Source organism: Dreissena polymorpha, chromosome 1, assembly GCF_020536995.1.
Source record: "Dreissena polymorpha isolate Duluth1 chromosome 1, UMN_Dpol_1.0, whole genome shotgun sequence".
Lineage (NCBI taxonomy): Eukaryota > Metazoa > Mollusca > Bivalvia > Myida > Dreissenidae > Dreissena > Dreissena polymorpha.
The window spans coordinates 67,177,095-67,196,445 of record NC_068355.1 but is presented as its reverse complement, the minus strand read 5'-3'; the positions used below and the strand labels follow the sequence as shown (position 1 = coordinate 67,196,445).

At 35.6% G+C, this 19,351-nt stretch overlaps 1 long non-coding RNA gene across 4 annotated transcripts; it reads right to left on the bottom strand.

Annotated features, from left to right (window-relative positions):
- Nucleotides 1-894: 894 nt before the first annotated feature.
- LOC127833539 (uncharacterized) lies at nucleotides 895-14,115 on the bottom strand. Of its 4 annotated transcripts, none has more exons than XR_008027470.1 (6): nucleotides 14,021-14,115; nucleotides 12,589-12,759; nucleotides 8,515-8,594; nucleotides 5,865-5,913; nucleotides 3,086-3,177; nucleotides 895-2,862 (listed from the first exon to the last, which is right to left on the bottom strand). It is a non-coding gene; the product is annotated as an uncharacterized LOC127833539 (long non-coding RNA). The 4 variants fall into 4 exon arrangements; XR_008027461.1 differs by having other exon boundaries at nucleotides 13,905-14,091; XR_008027471.1 differs by lacking the exon at nucleotides 14,021-14,115 and adding an exon at nucleotides 13,313-13,595.
- Nucleotides 14,116-19,351: the final 5,236 nt, after the last annotated feature.

Here is a 19,351-nt window from a genome sequence, read left to right as displayed (position 1 = left end):
TGTGGAAAACATATACCCCTCTTCTTCGAAGGGGTGCATATAGAGACGGGACACCATGCTCAAAGTTTAAACGCACTAAGTGACCCCTTGGCCTTGATTTGACCCGGCATTACCCATATTCGAACTTGAACCTAGACATCATATAGATACAACATCTGACCAAGTTTGGTGAAGATCGGGTAAAAACAACTTGAATTAGAGAGCGGACACTTAATACGGACCGACAGACAAGACAGGCAGACGGACCGACAAACTTCGTTTGTGGGGGTATAAAAATGTATTAATAATGCTACTGGTATTTCATTTCTGCGTATTTTAGTCTTATATACAATATGTAAAGTTCTATTAAGTGCATTATTCCAATTTACTATTCATGACACTAACTTCTACGTTATAAACAAATACTTTCAGATCATTTGCTTGTTATTTGTAAACTGAACGAGCAAAGAAAAAAATCTTACGTGTTTGAATAAACTAATAAATCCTTCAACAATAAGCATTTTCCTTGTGACTTGACTTTCACTGGGAATCAAAACCCAGAATCTCCGACTTACTTAGTAAGTCGGCATGTTTCTTACACCATGAAAGCGATAAGTTGAAGGAAAAGCTAATCATTATGTACACAAAATATATTTAACGGATAAAAATTTCTACAAGTCTGTATTAACCATTTGACCCCCATGGCATGGCCAGTTTTAATGCTAACACAATTGTGTTTAGTTTTACTACATTTACACGATGCTTTGATGAAACCAAATATCTATGCCAGTCAGATTCATAGATAATTTTCCCACTTTTAACATATAAGAAAACAAGATACTACAACGCAGGGGTTGTAATTAAATTTGGGACTTGCTCACATTTGGCAAATGACAATTTTCCAAAACAATCAAATTATAGAACAAGAGCCCTAAGGTGCTCAACTGTGACCAGAAGTAACTAAACTATTCTGAGAGGGTGTAGTTTAGAATAATAAATGAACTTAATGAAAAATATGTAATTTGTAGACAAATTATTATTTATAAACTTGACTTTGCTTATCATTACAGCAAATGTTTTGACAAACTTTAAACAAGATGTGTTTGTGAAACACAATGTCCCCCTATATGACGTTTGACCTTGCAGGATGACCTTAACCCTTCACCACTCAAAATGTGCAGCTCCATGAGATACACATGCATTTCAAATATAAAATTGCTAGCTTCAATATTGCAGAAGTGACATTACATGATCAATTTTGACCCATATATTTGACCTTGAAGGATGACCTTGACCTTTCACCACTAAAAATGTGCAGCTCATGAGATACACATTTATGCCAAATATCAAGTTGCTATCTTCAATATAGAAAAAGTATTCATAAAATAAGCGATTTGGGCCACATATATTCGACCTCTGACCTTGAAGGATGACCTTGACCTTTCACCACTCAAAATGTGCAGATCCATGAGATACACATGCATGCCAAATATCAAGTTGCTATCTTCAATATTGCAAAAGTATAATAAAATGAGCGATTTTGGACACATATATTTGACATCTGACCATGAAGGATGAACTTAACCTTTCACCACTCAAATTGTGCAGCTCAATGAGATACACATGCATGCCAAATATCAAGTTGCTATCTTGAATATTGAAATACTGCAAAAGTGTACATTAAATGAGCGATTTTGACCCATATATTTGTCCTTTGACCTTGAAAGATGACCTTGACCTTTCACCACTCAAAATGTGCAGCTCCATGAGATACATATGCATGCAAAATATCAAGTTCCTATCATCAATATTGCAAAAGTTATTGCAAATGTTAAAGTTGGCGCAAACCAACCAACCAACAGACCAACCAACAGACAGGGCAAAAACAATATGTCCCCCACTACTATAGTGGGGGACATAAAAAAGGAACACAATTTTAAATGCAACTTCCAGTGTTTACAAGCTTTTTTTAATTGACATTTTGACCCACTTTTTGACGTTATGTGATCCAGTTTCAAAGTCAGCTGAGATTACATTGGGCCAAATGCTCTGATCATCTTTCATGAAAAATGCACATAAAAAAGGCCAATTGTGTGTTAACAAGGTTCTACTCTAGCACATTAAGAAAAACTGTCATGTCCACTGGCAGCCATGTTAGTCTACAAACCGGAACCAGTTACAAACTCGACAACTGAGCTATCATTAGAATAAATATTCTGACCAAAATTTATGGAGATATGGCTAAAAATGTCACTTCTAGAGAATTTACAAGGTTTCATTATAGCCATATAAAGACAATTGCCTCGTGCTCTAGTGGATATGTTTTTTGAATAGACATAAAAATTTCGAAACTGGACTGAGCCATCATTTGAACAAATATTCGACCAAATGCATGAAGATTGGAAAAAAAACAGTGACTTCACTAGTGTTCAAAAGGTTTCACTATAGCTATATAAGGAAAACTGCCCAGCCCTGTTACATACGGTCATTTATGAAGTTCCACAACTGTTGTCGTACGTTAAACAGTTTTCTAGATAGTAATTTCCCACTATTTTTTCCATCAGTGCAGCTTATGATCAACAATTAACTAGTCACTTCCACTTTAAACCTGTCCACTGTAAACACAAGGTTTACTGTTTTGACCTTTTTATACTTTTTATTTCTTATTGCTTTTGAAATATCATCTTATATATAATGTTCAAATGTATCTCCAATTATATTCTACAACACCGGTTCAATACATTGAGCTGTACACTATAAATGTAGGGACTAAAATATGATGATAACATTTCTCATCTCTTCTTCTTCTTGTCAATCACTCAAATGGAAACACTGGCCCCTGTGGTACACATTCTTTTTGATCAGCATGTTTTGTCTGCCAAACTGAAAAAAATAACAATCACAAATAAACATTTTAAAGAGAAGTGTAATGCCCCAACACTAATCTTTAGTTTCAAAACAATTGTAATGTCCAAACAAAATTAAACTAAAATACCAAAGTGTGCAAATTCAAATGCTTTTTTACTTTGAGCTAATAGAGAGAGTTATACAGACAACAAGACATTTGCACATGGTGAATACTTGTGTTATTTGGATAAGGCATTACCATAATATAGTCTGAGCAGTAGTAGGACGCAATGCATGCCTCTCCAACCGCTCAACTATTGTGACTGCTAGATGATGATTTCAGCTGAGGAGCTAAACAAAAATGAGCAAGGGCCATAGTTCTGCAAAATTTGGGCTCATACATAATTTATTCCTTTAAGATGCCAATGTCTCCAATGTTGACTAGAAATGGCGCGGCAGAGACCGACGCATATCCCCACGCCGCATGTTTGACCCAGGGGCGCCCCAGGGTTGGTAATGGGGCCATGCATAGTTGACAGTATTGTCATAAGAGAAGTTCAGTATCAATTAGAAGTGAATCGGTGTAGAAATGAAGAAATTATAGTAAAAGGCAATTTTGGGTGGGCGTGGCCTATGTGGGAGGGGCACCCCAGGGTTGGTAATGGGGCCATACATAGTTGAGATTGACCGTATTGTCATAAGAGAGGTTCAGTATTAATTTGAAGTAAATGGGTGAAGAACTTTTAAAGTTATCGAAGGATCCAGAAAAGTGTCAGACTGACAGACACAGAGCGCAAACCGTAAGTCCCTCTCCTTTTTCAAGGGTAGGAAACTAACAAGTTTTGATAATAATGTAAAAATAATGGTCAAAACAAGAAACTGATTGAAATACAAAGTAAGGTCGCCCAAAGGGTGTTCACATTATGTTATATGCACAAACAGGGATTTCAGATATTAAAGGGATCAGGACCATGGATAATTAATAAACCCTCATGTAAATTTCATGTGAATTGCCAGCAATTAATTCTTACGTTCACCTACCATTACTTACATCAAGAGTGTCTTGGTTTGGGTCAAGCTTTCGTATATTGTTTGGAGGCATAGTGTAATAGCTGTGATATTTTAGGAATAAAATGAACCTAAACACAAAACTGAAGCAAATCTGCACCTTTCTAGGTATATTTTGACCTTTGACCTTGAAAGATGACCTTGACCTTTCACCACTCAAAATGTGCAGCTCCATGAGATACACATGCATGCCAAATATGAAGTTGCTTTCTTCAATATTGCAAAAGTTATGGCAAAATATTAAAGTTGGAGCAAACAAACCAACAGACAGACCAACAGACAGGGCGAAAACAATATGTCCCCCACTATAGTTCATTCCAACGCTCACGGACACTGGAACCCCGGGGAGAGTAGGAAAGCTCCACTATATATATTTCATATATAATAGTCGAGCTAAAAACCCTATTTTACTATGATTCAAGGGCCATAACTCAGGGGTGTCTGGGTCTATTTGGCCCATTATCTAACTTGACCTAGATGTTATTGCCTTACACATTTTCATGAAGTTTGGTGAAGATCTGATGACAATTGCTAGACTATTGAACGGAAAATAATCCGGACGGATTGACAGACGGACTTACTAACTTACAGACGGACGGATGGACTAACAAACTAAAGGACGGAGCGATTTTTATATGCCCTCAAAATCGCTGGTTCGGGGGCATAAAAACGACATTGTATAAAATGTATTGTATTTCTTAAACTGTATGAACTGTTATATCATATATGCCATGCGTCCCGGATTGTCCAGGACAGTCCCGGAAATGAAGAACTTGTCCTGCTGTCCCGGAAATCTGTCAAATGTCCCTGAATTTACAAAATCCATATATACATGTACCTTATCTTAGGCTTAACTGCACCTCGAATCTGTGTATATATGCAGCGTCTCCATGACAATGCCTACCCGAATAGGCAGACTACGCTACGTGTCAAAATCGATCAATTAACAGGGGTCCTGTTATCATATTGATTGTCTCACGTTCGCTGTCAAACCGAAAAGGCGGCATTGTTTTGGTTGTTAATTGACTTATATCTACATCGAAACAAGAGTGTAATGTGTGACTGTACGGATTTTAAGTTGACGATCTACCGGTACTGTTTTGTTGTATTTGTTTTATGTGATTGGTTGTATGTATTGTGAATTGATTTGAGTTGACAATCTAACGGTACTGTATTGTTGTATTTTTTATTATATAAATGTTATAAATGAATAAAGGCGTATCAACAACTACGCGTTACACACCGGTCTTAATAACAATAACGCAGTGACGTCACCATCTATGTTTAGAACGCTTACACTGAAAACACATGGCCTGTATCTAGTAAAGGAACTAGTAATGTTTAATTTGACGTTGATAGATCAAGTTTATTTCGGATAGGCTTTCGAACTTTTGCAATTAACGATGCGAAACAAAACAAAACATACCAAAAATGCATATGTCTATAAATATCGCTACATTTTATACATGTCCCGGAAAATCGGCAAAAGTCCCGGACAATTTAACACAATGTCCCGGAATTGGTCTGAAAAATTATGGCATGTATGGTTATATGTAATTTCCATTTTACATTATCATTACATCTTCTCACGCTAGATTGGAAGTCTCTGAACTGTTATATACAGACAGATCAATCCCTAGTTTATCTTCCAGGGATCAGAAGATGTCTTGAAATCATTATGAACTGTTCCATCATTTAAAATACTGTATGAAATAAATGACAAAGTTATGGCCCAGACAAACTTCAGGTTTAAAACACAATAAGTGACCCCATGACCAAGTTTCTGACCGGGCATGATCCATATTCAAACTTGACCTATACATCATCTAGATACAATTTGTGACCAAGTTTGGGTGAAGATCTGATGAAATTTCGGGACAGACTGACGGACCGACAAAGTGGTTCCTATATAGCCCCCATAACCGAAAAGATAGTATTACCAGCAGTTGGTTTCAATGGAAATTTCTTACCAGACAAGAGGTTTGATGCAAATTGTTGTGAGGGGAAACTGGAAAATATCTGAAACAAAAATAAAGTCTTATATAATTTGAAGCGCTATATTGTTAAGTCAAATTTTAATATTTGATAATCATAATACTGCTAGCTGTCTGATTACAGAGGAGTCTTCACAACATAATGCGTTAACAGTTTTCCTGCAATAAGCAAACAGGACAAAATCAACAACACGAGTATTTATAATATATTCAGAGACAAAGATGATCCATCCATGTCTTTGGAAATAAACAAAGGGCATTTATTTTGGCCTCATTTTAGCCATGTTGATAAATATAATGGGTCATACTGCTTAGTGTGTTACAAGTGAAACACCATCAAAACCAGTGCTCCAGCTTGGCATGAATGGAAGGGCGCAGCACCCTGCCATTCAAAGATTCCGACCTGTCAACCTTGGACACCCTTCATGCCCTTTGATGAAAATGCCGAGTTGGGAATAGGGAGTTACAGTTGTAAGATCGTACGCGAATATCATTTGCCATTTAAAAGGAATCACGATGTTCAAACTTAACCTTTGACCTAGAAGTTGGCAAAGGGTTTGTTTTTAGTTGGTCGCATTTTAGAATTTACAGAGCATATTTTGCAAATCAGTGTGTGCTTAGAAGCCTTAGCTACGGAAAGAACCGCAACTCAATTTGCTAAGAACGATCACCACTGCCTGTCTGCAACAGATGACAAATGATTCTGCTCTAGCAGTGAGTGTATATACCAGCTTGTAAGACGACATTGGCCAGACTTGTGTTTATCATTAAAGTCTGTAGGTATTTGTACCATTTTTGACCTCATCCAAGATATCATTGGGACAAATCTTCGGACAAAGTTTCATGATGATCAGACAATAAATGTGGCCTCTAGAGTGTTAACAAGGTTTTACTATATAGCCATAAAAGAACAAATGCAGAGCCCACTGGCAGCCATATTTTTTAACCAATCAGCATCATGTTTGAACTCGTCCAAGATATTATTGGGATGAATCTTCTGACCATTTTTCATGAACATTGGAAATAAAAGTGGCCTCTAAAGTTTTAACAAGACTTTACTATAGCCATATAATGAAAAAAATGCCCCGCCCCCTGGAAGTCGTGTTTTCCAAGCAAATGTACCCATTTTCAAACTCTTTCAAGATATCATTGAGACCAATCTTCTGACCAAATTTCATGAAGCTTGACAATAAATGTGGCCTCTAAAGTGTTAACAAGGTTTTACTAAAGCCCTATAAGGAAAAATGCCCCGCCCCCTGGTGGCCATGTTTTTATAGCAACCATACCCATTTTCGAACTCATTCAAGACATCATTGGGACAAATCTTCTGACCAAGTTTCATAAAGATCAGACAATAAATGTGGCCTCTAGAATGTTAACAAGGTTTTACTATAGCCATAGAAGGAAAAATGCTCTGCCCCCTGGCAGCCATGTTTTTCAACCAATCAGCATCATTTTTAAACTTGTCCAAGATATTATTGGGATGAATCTTCTGACCATGTTTCATGAAGATCCAACAATAAATGTGGCCTCTAGGGTGTTAACAAGATTTTACTATAGCCATTTATAGCCATATTAGGAAAAATGCCCCGCCCCTTGGCAGCCATGTTTTTCAAGCAAACATAACCATTTTCAAACTCATCCAAGATATCATTGAGACCAATCTTCTGAACAAATTTCACGAAGATTGGACAATGCGGCCTCTAGAGTGGTGGCCATGTTTTTAAAGCAACCAAAACCATTTTCAAACTCATCCAACCGGCGTCATTTTAAAACTTGTCAAAGATATTATTGGGTTGAATCTTAAGTAATATGCATATAATAATGGAAAAAGGGCCATTATTCTTACAAAATGCTTGATACAGTTGTCTGCTCTTCTTTATAGATTGGGGTCATGTTGGTAAATAAGTTTGCAAAATATGCAAGCAATATGTTAAGGGACGTTGAAAATATTTTAGGTGGTACGCCAACTTTAACATAGATTTATCAATAAAATGAATATTCAAAATGGTAAAGGGGCCATAATTATTACAAAAAGCTTGATAGAGTTGTCTGCTCTTGTTTATAGGTTGGGGTCATGTTTGTTAAGAAGTATGCAAAATATGAAAGAAATATGCCAAGGGACATTGAAAATATTTGGGGTAGTACGCAAACTTTTAACATTTGCATGCTCACACTAACGCCAATGCTAAGGCTAACGCAAACGCCGGGTGAGTAGAATTACTCCACTATATAGATTTCATATATAATAGTCGAGCTAAAAAGGGTCTTTCTGTAAATCTTTAAGAGAACAAATTCAAAACTCAACAGGCCTTTTTATTATTAAATATGCTTGTTTCCATATATAATTTAAGGCCCTAAAATCATTCAGGATATAACTTTGAACATTTTTTACAGAAATAAAATGATCTTAAAGTTCTCTGCAATGCAAAGTAATTTTTACACACTAGATATTTAAAAAAAAAATTGTTAACTTGTCCATGCTATTCGGGCCAGCTGTGCTCTAACTGCCTATGGAAAATCTTGATTATATATATATTATATATATATACCTGTTGTGACCCTTGAGATCCTTATGAAATGTTCATAATTCACTAATAACTGTATGTAAAAAAAATAGTATTACCAGATAATCGGGTTCAAAAGTTATTTCTTTCAAGACAGGATGGTTGGTGGGAAATGTCTTCCGACGAAACTGAAAAACATCTAAAACAAAAAGAAAGTGACTTCTTGTATAATTTGAAGCACTATTCATTTTAATACAATTGTGTTTTGACAGCCATAGTTCTGCTGAGCCTAAAAATTAAAAGTAGGTCAACAAAACACAAAATGAAATCCAATGCATCACCAAATCTTCAACATATCCAATTAATAAAATTAATGTTTATATATAGACGGTTTTGATACATGGCACAACATCAGGGGTGTCAAATGTCCCAAATTTGAAATCCTTATGATAAAGTCTGGAGTCTGAGGCTGTAGGTCCCTTACAGGTAGAGCCCCCCAAAGCCATAGTTCATTGTTCTTTTTATAGTCTTAGTTGCTATTTCTGGTGAGTAAAATGCAAAATATTATAAGCCAGACCACCAGTAACACTCGATGTGTAATTGTCATTTTATATAAATGTTATGAAGAACATCGATAACAAGGGCTGTTTGTAAAACATGCATGCCCCCCATATGGGCTGTCCGTTGTAGTGGCAGCCATTATGTGAATACGTTTTTTGTCACTGTGACCTTGACCATTGACCTAGTGACCTGAAAATCAATAGGGGTCATCTGCGAGTCATGATCAATGTACCTATGAAGTGTCATGATCCTAGGCAAAAGCATTCTTGAGTTATCATCCGGATTTTTTTTACTGTTTCGGGTCACCGTGACCTTGACCTTTGACCTAGTGACCTGAAAATCAATATGGGTCATCTGCATGTCATGATAAATGTACCCATGAAGTTTCATGATCCTAGGCGTAAGCGTTCTTGAGTTATCATCGGAAACCATTTAACTATTTCGGGTCACCGTGCATTTGGCTTTGACATAGTTACCTCAAAATTAATACGGGTCATCTGCGAGTCATGATCAATCTACCCATAAAGTTTCATGATCCTAGGCATATGTGTTCTTGAGTTATCATCCGGAAACCATTTTACTATTTCGGGTCACTGTGACCTTAACATTTGACCTACTGACCTCAAAATCAATAGGGGGTCATCTGCGAGTCATGATCTATCTACCTATGAAGTTTCATGATCCTAGGCCTATGCATTTTTGAGTTATCAACCGGAAACCATTTACTATTTCGGGTCACCGTGACCTTGACCTAGTGACCTCAAAATCAATAGGGGTCATCTGCAAGTCATGATCAATCTACCTATGAAGTTTCATGATCCTTGGCATATGCGTTCTTGAGTTATCATCCAGAAACCATTTTACTATTTCGGGTCACCATGACCTAGAGCTTTGACCTAGTGACCTCTAAATGAATAGGGATCATCTGCGAGTCATGATCTATCTTCCTATGAAGTTTCATGATCCTAGGCCTAAGCGTTCTTGAGTTATCATCCGGAAACCACCTGGTGGACGGACCGACAGACCGACCAACCGACATGTGCAAAGCAATATACCCCCTCTTCTTCGAAGGGGGGCATAATAAATGTTAATCCACTAACCATACAGTAAAACAACTGTCCAAAAATATATCCAGATATGTCTTTTGCAAATGAAATAATATATGCACTTAGTTTGACAGCAGAAAATTGAAATTTAATGCTACATTTTGTAGTATGTAAGATTTCTGGAAAGTAGCCAAGAGGTTAGGTCAGTTACCTTTTATGTCCGTGTCAGCGGATAACCAATCAGACAATAGTAAAACAAGGGACAAAATTGTCACAAAACCAGGTTTTCAATGTAGAAAAAAGTCTGATAGAGGGAGACAACTAAAACTGAACTGATTGTTTATAATTAACCCCCTTTGTTTCAAAATAAATATATTTTTAGTTGTGGCGACCTTGACCTTGGAGATATTGACGTAATTCTAAAGTGCAATCGTCCCACGATGGTGAACAAATATGCCAAATCATTTTTAAGTCTCACAATGAATGACATAGTTTTGGCCCGGACAAGCTCTTTTATGGCCATTTTTGACCTTTGAACTCAAAGTATGACCTTGACCTTGGATATATTGACGGTATTCTTTTGAGCGACACACCGTCTAATGATGGTGAACAAATGTGCCAAATGATTTTAAATTCTCACCAAGAACCACAACGTTATGGCCCGGACAAGCTTGTTCCGTCCGCCCGCCAGCCGGCATTTGCCAATCTAATTACCCGTTTTTTTCTTTGGAAAACCTTGTTAAAAAGACCAGGAAAAATCCATACTAAGCACACATGCCCGGCATGCCAATGAAGCAATTACAATATTTGTTCACACCCCCTTAAAACAAATCATCGGATTTACACTGATCTAAAATTCAATCCTGAATGGCTCAAATCGGGATTTCCAAATAATCCGGACAATTAACACCCTTGCAACATGCATGGGTTGCTAAGTTACTAAATGTCCTACATATAACAAATTCAGAATTTGTGTACCATCCCACTCACATAAATAGCAATTGCAAGATGATGTCCATTACAAACCTGTTTGTTATCATTCTGACCTTTTTGTACTTCTATAGTTTTTCAAATTTTAATGTGATTAAAGTGCAAACACCTGATTATAGAAGGTATACCTAAGATCATATTGCTTGCCATGAGTAATAATCCAACAGATTGGCTTTGTTTGTATGCCAATAGATAGAGCTTGCACATTCTTTTTCAATATGTGGTTATGGACAACTGTAAACATTACTTCATGTATTTTAAGGTGCCTTTGCATTTTTTGGTAAATTGACAAAATAAAACAAGAGCTGTCACCATAGGATGACTTATGCCCCCTATAAATGCTTGATAGAAGTTATGAGCTTTTCCGAAACCTAAACACAGATTTCAAAACCTAAACGCGGACCCTAAGTTCAAGGTCACAGGGGTCAAAATTTGTGTGCGTATGGAAAGGCCTTGTCCATATACACATGCATACCAAATATGAATGTTATATCTCAAGGGACATAGAAGTTATGAGCATTTTTCAATATCTAAACGCAGATTTCGAAACCTAAACGCGGACCCTTACTTCAAGGTCAAGGTCACAGGGGTAAAAATTTTTGTGCGTATGGAAAGGCCTTGTTCATATACACATGCATACCAAATATGAAGGTTATATCTCAAGGGACATAGAAGTTATGAGCATTTTTCAAAACCTAAACGCAGATTTCGAAACCTAAACGCGGACCCTAAGTTCAAGGTCACAGGGGTAACAATTTTTTTGCGTATGGAAAGGCCTTGTCCATATACACATGCATACCAAATATTAAGGTTATATCTCAAGGGACATAGAAGTTATGAGCATTTTTCAAAACCTAAACGCAGATATTGAAACCTAAACACGGACCTTAAGTTCAAGGTCACAGGGGTAAAAATTTGTGTTCGTATGGAAAGTTCTTGTCCATATGCACATGCATACCAAATATGAAGGTTATATCTCAAGGGAAATAGAAGTAATGAGCATTTTTCGAAACCTAAACTCAAAGTGTGACAGAAATACGGACCGACAGACGGACAGTCTGATAACTATATGCCCCCTTTTCTTTGAAAGGGGGCATAAAAATTGTTTCAGACTTGCACATTTTTGTTGCAGTTATGATATTTGTGAGAAAACAGTTATACTTAACATTAACAACCTGAAAATGATAAATCGTTGCAAAGCAAAACAATTGAATAATTTGGAGTTCTGTTGTCGTTTTTTGTGACACTACGAGCTTTGCTTATAGAAACTAAAAGTATAAAATATTGTATGAGCATGGATGGCCGTCTTAGCGTTAGACTTGTACTCCAGAGGTCAGTGGTTCGAGCCCAGATGAGGATTACTTTTTCTTTTAATTTGTTCTTGTTTTTTAATTGAGCTTTTTAGATTTAATGTTTACATTTATAAATATAACGCATTTAATGACAAACTTCAATACATGCCATAATCTGTTATAAGGTCCCTTAAATACCAAGATGAGTATCAAGGAACCTGAGTGAAACATTTTATTTTATTTCGGATATATACAGGACTGCTTATTGGAAACAAAAAGTTTGCTCGATTCTTGAATGACTTACAAAAATGTTTATCAAATCAAGTAGGTTCGTTTATTCTTCGTCTGTTGTCCCATCTCGCCAACAGTCAACCAGCTCCCTCCAGGCTTGTCAGTTCCAGGCGAGTCTCTCTAGCTGCCCCCATTTTGGCCCATCTGCTTAGAATCTGCATCCAGGTCACGGCGCCAGGTGTTACTGTATTTGAAATAAAGTAGGTTGGATGCCATTAAATGTGACTTTAAACACCATAATGACAGACAAAATAACAGGTTTATTTCCCTTCAATTAATAACAAGCAAATTCATTGAATTGATATCCCCCGCTAATTAGCTTCTGGACACAAAAGTGTTATATTTGACACTCAGGTAAAAAAGCATTTTTTTAGGTTCCAAGGGCCATAACTCCGTTATTAACAGATAGTGTACAATGCCATTTGGCATGCATCATCCTCTTATCTATACATATACTCATACCAAGTTTCAATGAAATCCACCAAAGCACTTCCAAGATATGGCTCCCAACACAAAAGTGCCGGATGGACGGAAAGACGGGCAGACAAGGCCAAAACAATATCCCTCCGCCTATTGCAGGGTGATAATAACATGAATGTAAATTAAAGCCAGCACATATATGAATTAACTGCCTAGATGGGTGTATTAAATATAATTTAGGGCTTTACAATACTTACTGATATGTGAGCATATATTTACTTTTAGTAAATATAAATAAATGTAACAGTAATACTTACACACTTGTGACTGTGAGTTTATACATGTAACTAAACTTCCTTTATAATTTTATAACAGTTTTTTTATTCCTGCCATAGTATAAAGAAGTCACTTGCTCAATAACACATTTAAGCATGAGCTGTTTTTTTTAAATCTGCATACATAAGAAAACATCGAAAAAAAACACAAGAGGAGCATGTATCCGAAAGTAAATTACGTCCGAAATCAGGCAAGTTAAGCATGCGCGAAATTCACCAGAACATCGATTAAATATGGTTTAAACAGAATCATATGTAAAACGTGAATGATAAATTAAACATTATCCAACAAAAGCATGCAGCTTTAACCAAAAAAACAACAGCAAAAATCAGCAATATAGCGATGTTGTTGAATAACTCGGCGAAGGCTAGCAAGAAGAGAATTTTCCAGGGGAAACAACTAAAAAGTAATGCAAACGGATTTAAATGGCTCATGCACGAAAGTTTATAATATAGCAACAACACATGATTTAGCTATAGAATTAGAATGCGAAAGATTTTTTTTAACTATTACTCGAAGATTCCTTAACTAAATAAAATATCAATAAAAGTTAAAACTTTGAGTTTGACCTACTTAGCAATCAATGGTCAAAACAACCTCGAAATAGCTTTTTCTTCATGTCAACAATACAATTGTTGAGTTAATGTTGACGTAATACTAATAATGATAATACTATCCATATTCTCTACCTAGAATATTCATCATATTAAAATATCCAATAAATGTAGTATATTTCTTTTCACGCTAACAATTCAAGATGGCTTACAATCGGTTTTGCTTGGGCATGCGCATTGCAAGCCTATTTGGTTTGGTCCCGCCTTTTTCTCCATATATGGTCATTTGAGCTTGTGGACGGCCGTGGACCATCCACCTACAGCTAATACTATATATTTTAATTTCGTGATTGTAACCACAGGGTATGTCTTGAATTATGCACAATAATCGCACCAGTTTTATAAGTTCAAGTTTTAAGCAGACGTTCACGATAAAAACTCTTTCTTTCACATGGTGTTGCACGTGATCATTAACTAAATACATGTGTATATATGCAATAATAAGTTTTCCGTGGGAGTTATAGGTGTTATATTATCTGTATACGATTTCAGTAGCGATGTAGATGATGAATCTTATTAATTTGGATTAAGAGCGGTTAACAGTAGTGGCCATCAACAAACTTTTATTTATAATAAGATTATTTGCTGAATTAAAAGAAAATAAAGTAATGATGGGTTGTGCTAAGCGAGGCGGTGAATCGGATATTAAAGAGAATAAGTACGGATTAAAGTACCTGTACATTATCGCGGCATTTTAGTCTTACGGTTTTTAGAAAAGGATGGCAGAATTGGGGTACACATATTTTCTTCTGGATCAAGGATTTGTGTTATCATTTATCTAGTACTTGAAATTACAACTGAGACATCCAAAAGAGGTTTGCACGGGGACAGTTATGTGGTTCGTCCGGCGATGTTGGGCGGGATTCCCTATGTACGTATCGTTGATGTGTTATTTTACTATACAGCGGTTGGTTTTAATTATCGATAAGTCCTGTAATGTGGTCCCAATTTGGAGTGGGCACCGGGCATGTTGGTTGTGTGTTTTGGGGAAACGATATATCTAGAACGGAGATGGGATCGGCTGGAATATTGTCGACTTGAGGAGGATTCGGACTCGGGGCGTGCTTCCCGTTGTTGTAGCGGAGATATGCAGACGATGGGCATATCGAGAGGCGGCTCTATCCAACGACTGCTCGATTGATGTTAGGTATTAACGGTATATCTCGCTTTCGCCGCGCGAATGGATGTTTAACCCGAATGGATCTTTCCAATATTTTTTTAGATGTTTGTTTTGTCACATATTAAAATCCTTACAAATATGTGTACGATGCCAACTAAAATTATCGTAACTTGCTTAATGGCTTAGTTGATAGGCCATCATCCGCTTTGAAACCGATAGACAAAAGGAAATGTTACCTTTCACAACAGTGCAATTAGTGATTGGAATGCTTTGCCAGATACAATAAAGAAAATTGATAATCAACATAAGTTCAAATAAGCTGTTAAAAATGATCCATTGTGCTTAGCTAAAACACTTTAATTGTACTAATTAGAATATGTGTAATCTAGTAATCATGGAAAATACATTATAGAAACATGATTGCAACATCGTACATGTATACTCAATTATTATTAGAGACTTATAGTTAATTTTGTGTAATTTTCACATAGGATTATGTTATAGTAAGTATGACCTAAAGTCTAGTAAATTGGACCCCATGCGAAATATGCTTTAAGGCTTTCATGTGCCATCCTAGGTTTTTACACTTTATTATCCGAGTTATTTCATTTTAAATTCTAAGTTTCCCAAAGTTGTGAATGTGTTTCAATAATATATCTAATTACCAGATTATGCTGAAAGTCTGTGATAGTAAATATATGTGACATACATGTTTAACTGTGACATTTAAGTATTATATGAAATACCATTACAGTAATATTAAATCATGTTTTAAGTGTGAGGTAGTTGCTGAGCTGTTTCCTTCAAATCTACATTGACGTGACATATTTTTATACCAGTTTTTAGACCATAGGTTTTGATTAGCAGCAATCTCACAAATACTTTTAAGTAATAATTGTAAGATGATGATGACTTGTATATTTTGTGTTTTAAACCTGAATAAAAATCAATCAATCAATCTAACCCAGAATCGAAAATTGGCCACCGCCTATATTGGCTATCACGTGACTCGCTGCCATGACGGTACTGAAAAATCTGGTAGACTACAACGTCAAAGATCTCGCAATCAACAAAGTTTAGAAACATTAATTTATTATACTTCACGTCTTTAAAAAATAAATGTTGACTAAAATAAAACAGATTTTTATTATATCTGCCTGTGCAACAATATTCAGTTACAGCACGTAATGTTAAAGTACGAAATAGCTGGGCTTTTTTAAGTACTACAAACAGTTATGCCTTTGCTTAAAACACAATAATTTTTTTATTGAATGTAATTATTCGAAGAATTGTAAAGTTTTATCAGCATTCTAAGTCTGAAGTAAACTTTGCGATTTTTGCTGTTATCAGTGGAATATTTATAAGCGAAACTTTGAAAGATTTATGGCCGAGGTACACAATTTTATTGAAAATCAGATTTCTGCCTTTATTTGACACATTTATTTTTTTTTTTATTAAACACTACTAAAGTTCCGGAGATACTCATTAAGAAAATGTATACGACCGAGGCAGACTTTTTTTTTATTGAATAGTACATATCTAAGCTTTTCTTAACATTTATTATTTCGTTATTAATGTTTCTTATTTAAGTATCATTGTAATTGGTAAGTCAAAATTTTTTAGCCGAAATAAAGTTTCTGATTTTAAATCAAATTGGTCCGGAAATATTTATAAGCAAAACTCAGCAAGATTTCGGGTAGAAGCATACTTTTTTATAAAACGTATCTGGTTTAGTCTAAATCTTAAGTGGCTGTGCATTAATACTTTTATTTAAAAATCGCTTTTAAGCTAAATCTAAAATCTCTAGCCGGAAATGAATGTTGTGATTTTTAATTAACAGGCGCATGAGATATTCATAAGCTAAAATGTGTAAGATGTCAGAACATGTCAGTGTTTTTTTATTTAAAAGTGCATATCTGCTTTTGCCTTAAACTTTATTTTTTTATTGAATTATTTAAATAACGTTTTAAGGTTAAAATCGAAGTATATTGCCTAAAAAGTGTTTGTGTTATTCTCAATATTAAATTAACTGATTTATTTCTTTATTTTATTTCTTAATAAAATATAAATTAACGATAAAAATAATAATTATGACACATATGGAGCCTTATAAAGTAAAATAAACTAGTTCCAATAATGCTCGATACATTCAATAAACGTATTGATTTCTTTGCTAAATGTTAACTTTTAAGATTAGATATTTTTTAAACCACTTAATACTCGAAAAAAATAAGTGATGGTGTTTTTCGTTATTACGGATTGTCAATTTAAGCAAGATAATGGTCTTCAAAACAAGTGCGATCAAGGCACGAAAGCATAGGCGATGTCCCAAGGGTGGATTATAAGTGTTAATTGGTATGACTGTCACACCACATTTTGCACATGTGTAGATCCCGCTATTATGATAAGATACCATGCGTCGACTTCAAATAACATGTAACATGACAACCAATCCCTCATTCATTTATGACTCTTACAAATGCAGATGAACCTTGTTTCAATTAATCACCAAATAACTGATACAAATCTTTATTGAAAAAAATACGAACTTTTATGTGATCATCGAATCGAAAACAATTACTATTTAAATATTCAAATATATTAAATATAATCGCTTAACTTCCTTTTATTGTTCAGTTACCTTTACAAACATACAGGTCACTGTATTGTTAGTCAGTACCGTAATGGCGCCGCGTGCGAGTATTCAGAGACGGTAATCCGGGAGTTGTAGATTTCTGGGATAGTCTTGGCGCCTACCGGTAATTGCGAAAATGGCCATCGGGGTCAATCCAAAGATCTTCAAATATCTTTGGTCAATCGAATGCATATAAATTTAATGATTTAACAAGAATTGGAGGTAATTAAAAAGCACTTAAGTTTATCGATTATAATTATAAAATCAGGGTGTAGTTTATAACAAAAATCTAATAATTTATTTAATGATGACGTATAATTATAATCCAATCGGTAACAAAATGAACAGTTAAGAAAGAGCACTCTACTGGTGTTTCTGCGAGTTGAAGACATGTAGCATGTCTATCTGTACTATAGGCCCTGTTAATGAATACATGCGAAATTTGGAAGTGAACAAAAAAAAAAACACGCATGTTTTTATATGTCGATCTATAGTTAAATGTGTATTCTAGGGGATACCAACAAAAACTGCATTTAAATCGGCGTTTTCTGACAAAATACTGATGAGATTTAGCTCCCTGTAGTAATCTGTATCATGTACAAGGGCTCTCATAATATTGGCCCTTCTGATTAGTTGCTAAGATTTGCTATTATGCGCATGTGCTTGTTCTTATAATAGTATCTTAAAGGAAAAAGGAAAGTCTTGCTTATGTTGTTCTTAAAATATGTTTACATTGTATTCTAAAATAAGCAGCATATACAGTAAAACATTTGATAAAGCTATTGTTGATCCATGAACAAACTAACATAATTGTGTGTTACGTAATTTAAAAATCATAACATTACCCTGGAATAAACATGACCTAATCACCAATAAACATCGGATATCATGAGAATGATCGTCGTAATAGTCATGGATAACTCATCATCATAACCGTAAAATAAATAATTAGACTCTTATTCTCATTCATCTTGGAAATTTGGTAATGTCACGCCCATATTTAAGAAAGCTGACCCCTCCAAACCGTCTAGCTATCGGCCAATTTCCTTGCTGTGTTGCAAAGGAAAACTCATGGAGCGTTGTGTCAACAAACAAGTTTACAACTACCTTATCACAAACAACATTCTCACACACTTCCAATCCGGATTCGTGAAGGGCGAGTTTACCATAAACCAGCTAACTTATCTGTATAACGACATCTCTAAGGCTATTGATAATGGTAAAGAGGTCCGAGCAGTTTTTGCGATATATCGAAAGCACCATATATTGACGGAGTGTGGCACCACGGTTTATAATCTGAATTATCTTGTGTTGGTATAAATGGATCTCTTCTGGGCTGGTTTTCTTTCTACCTCTCTGGCAGGAAACAACGGGTTGTCGCGAATACATCTTCTTCCTTTCCGTCGGTTACTGCCGGTGTCCCACAACGATCCATTCTCAGTCCATTGCTCTGTTTCGTATATATCAACAAAATTATTAATGAGATCAGGGCCAACACCCACTTATTTGCTGACGAGTCTTAATATTATTGTTGAAAATCTGCAAATGTCTGCCCACGTTTTAAACACTGATCTGTCGCGAATTATTACCTGGTTCAGGGACCTATACAAACAAATAGGTCCCTGCCTGGTTGGTCTCTTTTGTTCCAGCA